General features: G+C 44.7%; 1 pseudogene; it reads right to left on the bottom strand.

The window, feature by feature from the left end:
* The window catches only part of LOC102374939, a 20,751-nt pseudogene extending 11,081 nt beyond the window's left edge, over window positions 1–9,670 (bottom strand).
* Between the last annotated feature and the right edge of the window lie 2,593 nt (window positions 9,671–12,263).

Here is a 12,263-nt window from a genome sequence, read left to right as displayed (position 1 = left end):
GCTGAAATGAAGCTTTGAAGTCAAAATTGCTTACAGAACTTGAGTGAAACAAGTGGAAGGCCACCAGCCTGAGTTTCATTATTTTCTTCCATTTCTGTCACCATACCATCTTCATCAGAGGAATCTTCTTTGCTCAAAGCACAATCGGAGGATGCATCCGATGTACGAGTAGAAGAAAGCAGTTTCTTCTTGGAATCATTTTTATTAAGAAATCTTTCTTTTACTACAGCTGAGTACATGTAACAAGACTTTAAGAGGTGTTTTATCATTCTATGTGAGTTACATATTCACAATTGCAGAATTTACATCTGCCTTTCACTGCTTCTCTCCTGCACTCTTCAATAAAATTTCCATACAAAAGCTTTGTTTCTCTTTGCCACTAATTTCTTTTTTAAAGTCAAATAAATAAAATAGTTTAGTAAAAAAAATAGTTCACATTTCAATTGGAAACTTTCAAACCATTTTTAATTTAAAAAATGCACAAAAATCAAACACACTGAAACAGTCACTGACTGTGGCTAGGGGCAGACATTCAAAAAGCCTGAGCCTGAATTGATTCAATCTTTGCAGGTTAGTCTAACCTGGCTAGACTGAATTGGTTTGGAATCACACAGACATCCCCTCTGGACTAAAAAAAATGCAGACAAATGCCTGCAGTGGCTCAGGCTAGAACATGGGGGGCACTAGAGCAGCCCTCCCTCCCCTTCCAGAAGGCTGAGCTGAGGGGGGCATGGCCAGGACCCTGCAGCATGCTCAGATTAGGGAGGTCTGCCCACACCATCCTAGGCTTTTCCCAGCTCGCTGCTCAAGGGAGTGTTTCATAGTTTGTAGGGTCGGAAGGGACCTGAGCAGATCATCAAGTCCAACCCCCTGCCATGGGGTGTTGCCAGACCTCAACCCCAGGCTAGCACTCTGAGGCAAGGGGGGGAGGGGAGGTGTGCAGTGCATGTATCTGCTGATACAGAGCTTTTCAATCTCCCTCTCCCTGCTTCTTTACACTGTCTGCAACAAACTAACAGGTGAGCAAGTCAGCAGGGGGACTGATAACAGTGTTTATCACCCCATGGGCAAAACAATAGCCTCTCTCCTTAGTTCAAGCTCTTCTTAAACAGCTTTATCCAAGGAAGGAAGGAGAGACCTTACCAGCTAACCTGTTGATTAGCTCCAAAAATCCCTAAGCAGACACTGTCCTGTCTGCCAATCCCAGCAAAATTGGAGACACACACAGACACCACTCAACATTAGTTAGCATACCACATGCCTAGGGTCCATGGGCCTGGGGTCCACGGTGTGGGAGATTGGGGGGGGGGGGGGGGGAAATCTCTGCTTGAGCAGCCAGCAGGGGTGGGGCAGAGGGAAGCCAGGCAGACCCTTCTGTATCTGCAGTCTCTGCCGGAGCTCTGGCCAGGGAGCAGAAGGGCAATACCAGCTCTGCTGTGGAGCAGAGATCCCCGCCAAGCCCAGAGAGCATGCCAGGATGCTGGGGAATCTAGTTTAACTTAAACCAGCATGGAGTCTGGGACAGACATTGCATAAACTCGTTTGACCCAAATCAGTTAAGTTGTTGACTTGACACATGCCAGATCAACACTCGGGATCCCAATATTGCAGTTAGATAGAAGGGTGTGATACACAATTATATATACACACAAACTACACAAACACCACTATGAGTTCACATACTCAAACATGCAATTTCTTGGCTGTGTGCTAACATTAGGGGCGTTGGGTTAACTTGGTGCTTGGGGTCACTTGGGGTCAATGTACCCCAGGGTTACTTGGGGTCACTTGAGGATAGAGTTATGTAAGGTTAAAGTGGCCCCTGGGGTTACTTGAGATCACTGGGGCTTGGGGTAACTTAAAGTTAATTAGTGTTGATTAATTAAAGAAAAAGGCCAAAAGCCAGCATTGAGAAGGAGCGATGCTGGGGAAAAGCTGGCATAGAGACTGGGGCCAGAACCCGAGCTGCGGAGGAGCTGAAAGGTACCGGGAGAGGGAAAACTGGGACTGGGGGGAACCGGAGGGGCTGCAGGGGAGTTGAGTCAGGGAGCTGTGGGTGCTGCAGGTGTTGAAGAGGGGCTGTGGGGGAGCAGGGAAACTGGGGGGGTGGGCCCAGGAGCTAGAGAGGGGCTGCCAGGGAAGACGCTCCAGGTGCCAGGGGGAGGGAACCAGGAAAGAGCCTCAGCTGTGGGGAGCTGGGGGCAGCCAGGAACTGAGTAGGGGAGCTGGATCAGGGAGCAGCGGGGGAGGCTCCAGGTGCCGGAGCCTGATCGGGGGGAATAGAGAAAGGCTCCAGGTGCCAGAGCTGGATCAGGGCTCCTGGGCACTGAGGAAAGACTGTGGGGGAGCAGTGGTGGGTGCCAGGAGTGGCTGCGAGGGAAACCAGGAGCCGGGAGGAGCTCTGGGTGAAACTGGGAGCCAGGAGAGGCTCCTGACATGGGGGAAGCTGGGGAGAGGGTACAGGAGCCTGGAGGAGCCGTGGGGGTGCCGGAAGCGGCTGTGGGGGAAACTGGGAAGGAACTACGGGTGTCGGGGTAGCCGGAGAATGGAGAAGGAGGCAGAAAAGATAGGGGAAAGAAGGCAGACACAAATGGGAACAGAGAGAGAAGGAGAGACAGGGAAGATCAGGAACAGAAAGCAGAGGTGGCGGACTTCAACTGGCCAACGAAGATCAGGGAGACAGGGAAGATTGGGAAAAGAAAGCAGAGGCACAAACAGGGAAAGAAGGCAGAGGTGATGGGGCACAAACAGGGAACAGAGAGAGACAGGGATCAGGGAGAAAGCAGACAGGGCAGGAATGGAGAGGGAGATCAGAGGGAAGGCAAAGGCAGCAGGACACAAACAGTAACAGAGAGAGAAATCAGGGAGAAGGCAGAGGCGGAGGACAGAGGGCTAGAGCTGGGAAACCAAAGAGTAGGGCTGGGAGGTCAACGGAGAGAGAGAGAAAGCCAGAGCCGGGGGAGATGGAAGTGGCAGAGAGAAACAAAGCCCACAGGGAGGTCAGAGAGACAGGGATTTAGTTGGAAGCCTGCAGCAAGACAGAGACCAACTCAGGGTCAAGAATATCAGTTTTATTAAACAGGCAGTATACTATACAGCTCATGAAGTTATTGGTTCCTACACACACAAGCACTCACACAATAGTAGCAGGAGAGAAAAAGGCTTGGTGGAGAGATTGAAGTTAAAGTGTGTAGGGACAGAGTCCAGGTCCTTTGCCTGGGGGGAAAGAAGGTGATAGCTACCTATCCTGGGCTGTGAGTTGATCCTCGATGGCCAGTCAGGGTCTTCTCCAGCAAGGTGTTGTCCAGAGGGGGGTCGCCGGCAGGGCCTCTGGGTGGATAGGTGGTGTGGCACAATGCTGGTCCAGATGGAGACAGCGTCCCAAGGAAGTTACACTCTACCACCCTTTTATAGGGATGGGCTACCTGTGTCTCCTATGGGAGGGACATGTCCAGGCAAGGACAGTCCCGCTCAGATGCCTACGTGCAGATCCAGGTGTCCTCATTATCTGGTAGGACACAACGGTGGGGTTGCTGGTTTCTGTAGGGGATTTGTCTTTCAAATGCTGGGTTTCTGTTCTGCCCCTGGGTGAGGTCCGTGGTTCCCAGGTACGTCAATGCAAGGCAAGGTCCAGTCATTGAGTTGATTGTTCAGTTGAGGCCTGCTACCATTGTATCTCAAGCACCTTCATCCATCATGCCTGTGCACCACCAGGGGACTCTCCTGGACACCTCTGATCAGAGTCTTGCACAGCCCAAAGCATGGCCTGATTGACAGCCCCCTGCACACTGCAATAAGTATATGGGCTCAAATAAGGAATTTCTTCTGGGCTGGGATTAGAGATGGAAATCCTTCTTAGGCCCCTCCACACCATGACTCTCTGCCACTGGGGGACTCTCCCAGACATCTCTGACTAGCGTTTTGCGTGGCTCAAAGTGCTGTTTGTTCGTGCCAGGCTGCCAACTCATAGCCCCCCATGCACACTATACTAAGTATACGGGCTTAAATAAGGAACTGTTTTTTGGGCTGGGATGACAGCTGGAAATCCTTCCTGGGCCAGCCCAAATAGTCAGGAGAGTCCCCAGTGCCAAAGGCATGGTGTGGGGTGGCCCTAGCTCTGGGGTGTAATGGCACATATAGGAGTGTATGGGGAGGGCTAAGATACACCCCAGACCTGGGTGCAACAGCCACATATAACATATATCACAGCCCTCACCATACACTGTTATACATGGCCGTTACACTCCAGAGCTAGGTGCACTTGGGTCAATCTTGGGCTGACACAATTGTGTCCAGAGAGATAAGGAGACAGTACCATGGTCTGCTACTGTGGTCAGTGTCAGGGGGAGCTGTCCTGGCAATGAGGAAACTGCCTGGGTGACCAGTGGGGTCACCCTAAAACCAGCACCCCAGCAAGGCTGACAGATGAAGTACAAAACCCCTGGTGTGCACCCCCCATTGGAAAGCCTGATTGGCTGCGTGGTGCCAAAGGGGGTGGGGACAGTGCTGGCATGGGCAGCTTCCCTGTTGCCTAGCAATGTTGGTGACTCCATTAGTCTCTAAAGTCTGTGAGTGCCTAGGCAAATCCACAAAGGCAAGTGTGCCTAGCTCGAATAAAACCCAATTTTGGGGCTTTAAAATAGGCTCTGTCAAAAAGCGGAGGTTGGGGGAGGAGGCAAGAAAGACCAGAGAAAGACCAGGCTTGGCAATGGTTTGGTGGCCAGCCAGGGAAGGGTGCACCCCCAAATTCCTGTCCATGCCACTGGGGGACTGCCCCAAAGAACCCTCACCACACTCCTGCCTGGCCCAAAGTGCGATCTGTGCTTGTCAGGCTGTCAACTGACAGCCCCGTCCCATGCCCACTGTACTAAGTATATGGGCTGCAATAAGGAACTGGTTTCGGGCTAGGATTATGGCTGGAAATCCTTCTTGGGCCACCCCACACCATGCCTCTGTGGCACTGGACATCTCTGACCAGCGACTTGCCTGGCCCAAAGCCCAATTTGTTCATGCAAGGCTGCCAGCTGCCAGCCTCCCCATTCCCGCTGTACTAAGTATATGGACTCAAATAAGGAACTGACTTTTGGGTTGAGATGACAGATTGAAATCCTTTCTGGACCATCTGACACCATATCTGTGTGCCACCAGGGGACTCTCCTGGACATCTCTGGCCAGAGTCTTGCCCAGACCCAAGCGCAGTTTGCGTGTGCCCGGCTGCCAACTGACAGTCCTCCCATGCCCGCTGTACTAAGTAGACAGGCTCAAATAAGGAATTTCTTTTGGGCTGGGATTAGAGGTGGAAATAGTTCTTGGGCCACCCCATGCCATGTCTCTCTGGTTTTTCTAGTTTTCTGGCTTTTCTGGAGCTGGTCTGTTTTTTGGGCTGGGATTACAGTGGGAAATTCTTCCTGCATCTTATATTTTATGTACCCTGTGCCTCAAGTAAGTCTGTTGTTGATTTGCCTTTGTTATATGTGTATGTTCACCTAAAATCCATTCGACTCCCCTCTGCTCCACCCCCACCCCCAGGTGCTCGGAGGGGAGGTACCATTATCTCCCAAGGTCCCCTTGCCCCTCGCATGTGTTATATTCCACCCTGTTCTTTCCGATATGGTTAAGTTCCAATTGGTCTTGGCTCTACTCTATAAAGGGAGGAGAGCTGCTCCCGCATAAGCGGCTACCCCTCCCATAGTGTACTAACACCTGCTAAATCCCTTCCATTGGAGCCGGGGTACCTCATCTGAGTACCACCCAGGTTACATTTACCACCTGGGTTACCCCTACCCACCCAGTCCCTCTCACTCCTGCCCTGCCCTCCCCCAGCCCTGCCAAACCAAAAACCCACTCCAACAAAAAGCAATTTTAATTAGCCTGAGTCTTAAACTGCCTGACCCATAACAATTTGATCTTTGCCACAAACTACACGCTAACACAGGGAACAATTTTTTCTGGAATCCAAAAAAAGTCGTATTTTTCATTAATCTGAACCTTGAACTAAATCACCAGTAAAATTTTGCAAGATTAGCCCCTGAAGTCTTGTTGAAGTATTATAATAGAGATTCAATGGATTTCCATGGATTACTGAGTGAACCCAAGCAGCACCTGGTGGTGTAATAGTTGCAAAGCAGAAAAAAAAAAATCACATTTTTGGGCATAAATCAGATCCATGTTGAAAATTTTAAATGATAAAAAAACCCTCATGGAAGAAATTCAAGAGCTAAGCATAAAACATATCAGAGGTGTTTTAAATTACCATGATAAAAAAAATCTAAAATGATAAAATCAGCTGACAATGTGGATAAGCAGACGCTATTTAGCTAGCTTAATGGCGATTTTTGTCATGTGGACACAGGAAAAGTGTAACGTGGTAACAGGAGAGGTGTAACATGGACAGGCGCCCATAGTGTCCATCTACTAGCCAAGTTATGAATCCATTAATCTCACTCTCATTGCTGCAGCTGAAGCTTCTTGTAGCAGCATAGTAAATTCAGTAGTATATGTAATGTACATCAGAATTGATCCATGTTTGAACAACTGATAAGATGCCTATAAAGGCTCTCTGGAAAAGATTCGACTACACTGTGACCCTTCTGCAAAGGGCTAAGAAACTTCCTTTGTCCTATAGTCTGGGCTCAAAAGGTAAGAAACAAAAACCGTAAACATGTCTTTTGTGGTCTCTTAGTCCATATCATAAGTACAAAGAGATCAGACCAAATTCCTCATCTCCTTGCAGTCTCCCTTAAAACAATGACATATTTACTAAAGATAAAATAAGTACTACGTGTCATTTCAAAATGCAATTTGTTATTCAGTACTGCAGACTCTTGAAATGCCACTCCCTCTCTTACCTTTTTATCTGAAGTAATAAGTTTAAAGGCCTCAGTTACTTGATGCACAGTAGCACCCCCACCAACATCAAGGAAATTTGCTGAAGTCCCTCCATGAAGTTTAATTATATCCATTGTGGCCATAGCCAAACCAGCACCATTTACTTTAAAGAAAAAATAAAGTGCATTTAGGAATTCCATTAGCAAACACAACAGCACTTAAACTTTTATTACATAAATTACATACCTACCCTGTGTAGCTGAGGTCGACTTTAACTGTACCTCTGTCTCTTTCATTCTCCTGAGTCTAGTCCTGCAGATCAGAGTTTTTCTGATGATGATACACTGAACTGCTATCAAAGTTTATCTTTGCATCCACATATATCACTTGTAATTTTGAAAAGCAAAACAGAAACACAAGATGTCATTAATGCACTTCACTTAAAAAAGCCACAACTATTTCTCCAATGTACATACAATAGAATACATGTTAAGTACTCATCCAACTGTTTTCTTAGGGCACAGGATACTTTATGAAATCTTCACTCCAAGTTTTGCCAAATCAATATTTGATGTAAACTAGTATCACACAACTAAACAATACCATAACATTATCTCCCAGATGCATTGTAAGTTGCAGAATCAGAAACTGAATTATGGCTGCCCAGGCAGTGCAAGTAACATGTAAAAATGTGTTTCTTGAAATGCAATTCTTTCACAGTTTAGGTTCTTTAGGACATGCTTTATTATGTGTATCTGGATCAGTTGCACACCACTCACAAATTATAAAGTGTCAGATCAATACTTCCACAGTGCCACCTATTTTATATTTTTAACTATATTTTGGTTCCTGCTTTTAAAATAAAAGTATGGGTTTCATGTAAAAAAGGTAGGGCAAAGGAGACCAATGCAGTCCTCTTAGAACACAAAAAGGGTTCTTTCACACGTTTCTTCTCTAAGGAAGCAATAGCCTAGTATATAACAACTTATTTCTGTGCTTGGGCACAGAAAAAATAAATCGTTAGAAAAACAGCCTAGCAATTAGCACTAAAAACTCAAGAACGATCTGTTGAATACTTTGAGTATATGCGTTACCCCTTCGAAGCAGAATGGATATTTCCATTTTTAAAAAAAAAGCAGCCATGAACATTATTCAGTTTTTGGTTAACTTACCTGGAACACCATAAAGGGCGCCCAATTTTCAGTTAGCATGATTTTTAGATAAGAGTTTTTTTTCAGGGCCTTGATGCCTAGTCAATTCTGAAAGATCTCGACTTAAGGCTGCTAACCAGGACTTCTAAACATTTGATCCGGTGCCCAGTAGTCTACAGAGCTGAGTGCATGTTGAACCTAAAAACCTCTCAGATTGCATTGATCTGTAGCTATTTAGGTGCTACAGACCATGTCTACATGTTCATTAATGTGCCCTAGTTACTGTGCATTAAGTTTAATACTTGATTAACCAAGTACTAGCTAAATGCACAGTAACTGGCGCACAGGTTTTGTGATGCTTTTGTGCAGAAGCCTAATAACGCTGCACAGTAGCATATTAGCATGGTACTTGACCAGAATGCCACTGCACAGTGTTATTAGGCTACTACACAGTAAACACCTCATGAAGACACCCAGTTTCCAAAATTAATTTTTCAAAGGATCATGTTAATGTTAAATTCTCTGGCTATAAGCAGAGGAATATTTTAGCAGAGTTTCTGCACCAGACAATATGCTTTATGTAATGCCAAATTCAAATTCCCCTTCTGACCATTAATAAAGGACAAGACTTTACCAATTCCTGAAGTATCTTCTACCATAAGGTTTATTTCTGTTTTGGTGGTGTCATATTTCAGACAGAGATTATATATCTTGATCATGTTTCTTGCTTCTTCCTCCACCAGGTTAGGGGGACATCCCATTTTCTACAACAGCTAAAAGTTAAAAAAAAAAAAAAAAAGTAATGAGATCATTAATCCTTACATTTCCAGCGACTGGACTTGTTAGCCTAGCTGGTAATTTTGTTTTTGTATAAATTTAAACTCTTGCTGTAGACCTTCACTTTCACTGCATGAAAGCTCTTGAATTTGAGGGATTTATCTGGTTTAAAACACACAAAAAAAAATCCTGCATTGCCCTACAAAAACTAGTGAATTATGGCTCCAATGTACATATAAGCCTTGAATTAAATTTTAATATATGGTGGTAGAATTATATTATTATAAACTGAAAGCTACATTAAAATATCTAGTATGAAATTGTTTTGAAGTGTCAAGTCTTTTCTTTTATCTGCTCAGCAGGCTATATATAAATATACTTAGTAAATTTTAGAAGTGACACTCCCCTCTAATTGTTAATGTGAAAAAGTACTTCAGTACCCTAACAGCTTGCTCCTTTTTGATGCCTTCCACAATATCAACGGGTTCCTTAATTATCACATCATGATTCTCTACTGCAACATCTTCAATATTAACACCACCCAGAGGAGTGCCTATTAGCACAGGACCCTAAAGAAAAAAAACACACACACACACACACACGTGTAAGCTTTAATACCATTCAATATTTTAATTCTTTCCACAATATTTCAAAAGCCTCTTGTTCACAGTAGGAGATTTTTGGTTTTGACAATCCATTAATTAAAGTCTGTTTTTACAAAATATCACCTTTGCATTCAATATACTTATATAGGCTCTGTTTAATTATATATTTCAAGCTAGGACAGATCTTGGGCCTATACCCTTACTTCAAGAGAAGCTTTTCCTTTGTTAATGTCACTATTACCAAGTGGAAGAACATGCAGTATTGGCTTTACAGTAGGATCAGAAAATAGTTATGGAATAGTACAGAAGTTAGTGACTTCTCGGAACATTGTCAGTGAACAAGAACCACCTGTGTTTCCCTCCAAGCTTAGATTTGCTTTCAGGTGCTCAGACACAGCAGGTTTGCACAGTCATTTATGATAATCATTGTGCTTTATTCCTGTTCAATGGGATCACAAGCCTTGCTATCTCCAACTAGTTCTGAAAACTTGTCACAGAAGAAGTACGGCAAAAACCCCTGTAACAAATAAGTCTCTGAAGAAGCACCAGGACTCAATAACCATAGAGACTGAACAGCCCTCTCTACCTTGGAAGTGGTTCCTCATCTCAAACTTGACATTCGTTTCAATTAACAATCAGCTTTCACTGTCAGTCACTATGCATGCTGACCCATTGTATGGATGAGAGCTTGCTGCTTGCCAGGCTATGAAGGCAGACTTGCTAGAGGTACACAAAGACCAAAAAAAAAAAACATTTTACAACTACTGACAACTGACTGTCAAGAGAAATGCACTGTTCCAGTGGGCAGGCTTAGAAGAAAGAAAGAAAAAGGAAGCCTGGTATGTTGGAGAATTTTCCTGCCGGGGGAAAAAAAAAATCAGGGTTCTTCACCAGCTTATTAACAACTATGTACCAAAAGCAGTCACAAGCAACAAATATCTTTGAGATCCATTACAGATGTTTATTGAATTGAAGTTATTAGTTCTGTTAAGGCATGGCAAAATGGGCCTTGTTACAGTAGGAGACTCCGAAAACTTAGTTTGTTTTAAACAAAGGAGATGCAGGGAGACCCATGGATATGGTATACCTTGATTTTAGCAAAGCTTTTGATCTGGTCTCCCACATAATTCTCACAGGGAAGCTAAGGAAATACAGATTGGATGAATGGACTGTAAGGTGGATAGAAAACTGGCTGGAGCATCGGGTTCAGAGGGTAATAATCAATGGCTTGATGTCTAGTCAGCAGCTGGTATCAAGTGGAGTGCTCCAGGGATCGGTCCTGGAGCCGGTTTCGTTCAATGTCTTCATCAACAACCTGGAAGATGGCATAGAGTGCACCCTCAGCAAGTTTGCAGACGATACCAAGCTGGGGAAAGCAGTACATATGCTGAAGGGTAGGGCTAGGATTCAGAGTGACCTAGACAAATTGGAGGATTGGGCCAAAAGAAATCTCATGAGGTTCAACAAGGACACGTGCAAGTCCTGCACTTAGGACAGAACAAACCCATGCACCAGTACAGGCCAATCGCTGACTAGCTGAGCAGCAGCTCTGCAAAAAAGGGCCTGGGAGTTTAAGTGGACAATAAGCTGAATATGAGCCAACATTTTGGCCTAGTTGCAAAGAAAGCTAATGGTATACTGGGCTGCATTGGTAGGTGTGTTGCCAGCAGGTCAAGGAAAGTGATAGTGCCCCTCTATTCAGCACTGCTGAGGCCACATCTGGAGTACTGTGTTCAGTTTTTCCCCCTCCCCCGAGAAAGGATGTGGACAAATTGGAGAAAGTTCAGCAGAGGGCAACAAAAATGGTGAGGGGGCTGGAGGACATGATGTACGAGGACAGGATGAGAGAACTGGGCTTATTTAGTCTGGAGAAGAGAAGACCGGGGGGGTGGGAATTTAATAGCAGCCTACTTGGAGGGAGGGTTCAAAAGAGGATGGAGCTAGACTGTTCTCAGTGGTGGCAGATGACAGAGCAAGGAGCAATGGTCTCAAGTTGCAGCAAGGGAAGTTTAGGTTAGATATTAGGAAGAATTTTCTCACTAAGAGGGTAGTAAAACACTGGAACAGGTTACCCAGAGAGGTGGTGGAAGCTCCATCTTTGGAGGTTAAGGCCCAGCTAGACAAAGCCTTGGCTGGGATGATCTAGTTGGGGATGGTCCTGCTTTGAGCAGGGGGTTAAACTAAATGACCTCCTGAGGTCTCTTCCAACCCTAATTTTTTATGATTTCTATGAAAGATTAGAAAATGTCCATATAGGAATTTAGAACAGTTCAATTAATTCAAACCTTGTAGTTAATCCAGATAAGTTTTCCTGGAATGTCCCCATGTAGATAAATTCCAGATTTCACTTCTGCTTTTATGCTTAGATGCTTTTATTTAGCTATCTTGTGGAAGCCCGTTATCAGAATACAATCCTCAAACGTCTCAAAAAAGCACATTTTTTCCAAGCTGAGAAAACCACTGGTGATAATTTTCAACACTGAATTAAATGCCAGCTATGAGAAACGTTAGCTATTGTAGCTGTGAGAGGATTCCTGTCCAAAGAGTCCAGGAAAGTAAATAAGCTCGCTGGCAAAGCAACATTTTCCACCCCTCTCCACATAACAAAAAAATATTAAATGAGTTTTGTTCTATAAGAAATCACATCAGAACAGTTGGAACAAGAATTGGAAAGCCATCTAGTTTAAGTCTATCACGGCAAGGAGTTCTCAGAGATAAACATCCTGTTTTTCAAGAGTGCAAAAATTTTAGGGGGACAAAAGCGTAATAACCATTTGCAGTGTCCTAATGCCACCTTGTGGTACACAGGAGGGAAACATTCTCAGTCTTACATAACAATAGATTAAAAGGTTTAAGATGAAGAAAATGCCAAATTTTAGCCAAAAAGGACCATAAAAGGAGA

This window comes from Alligator sinensis, unplaced genomic scaffold (genome assembly GCF_000455745.1).
Source record: "Alligator sinensis unplaced genomic scaffold, ASM45574v1 scaffold603_1, whole genome shotgun sequence".
Classification (NCBI taxonomy): Eukaryota; Metazoa; Chordata; order Crocodylia; family Alligatoridae; genus Alligator; species Alligator sinensis.
This window is presented reverse-complemented; position numbering and strand designations above follow the sequence as displayed.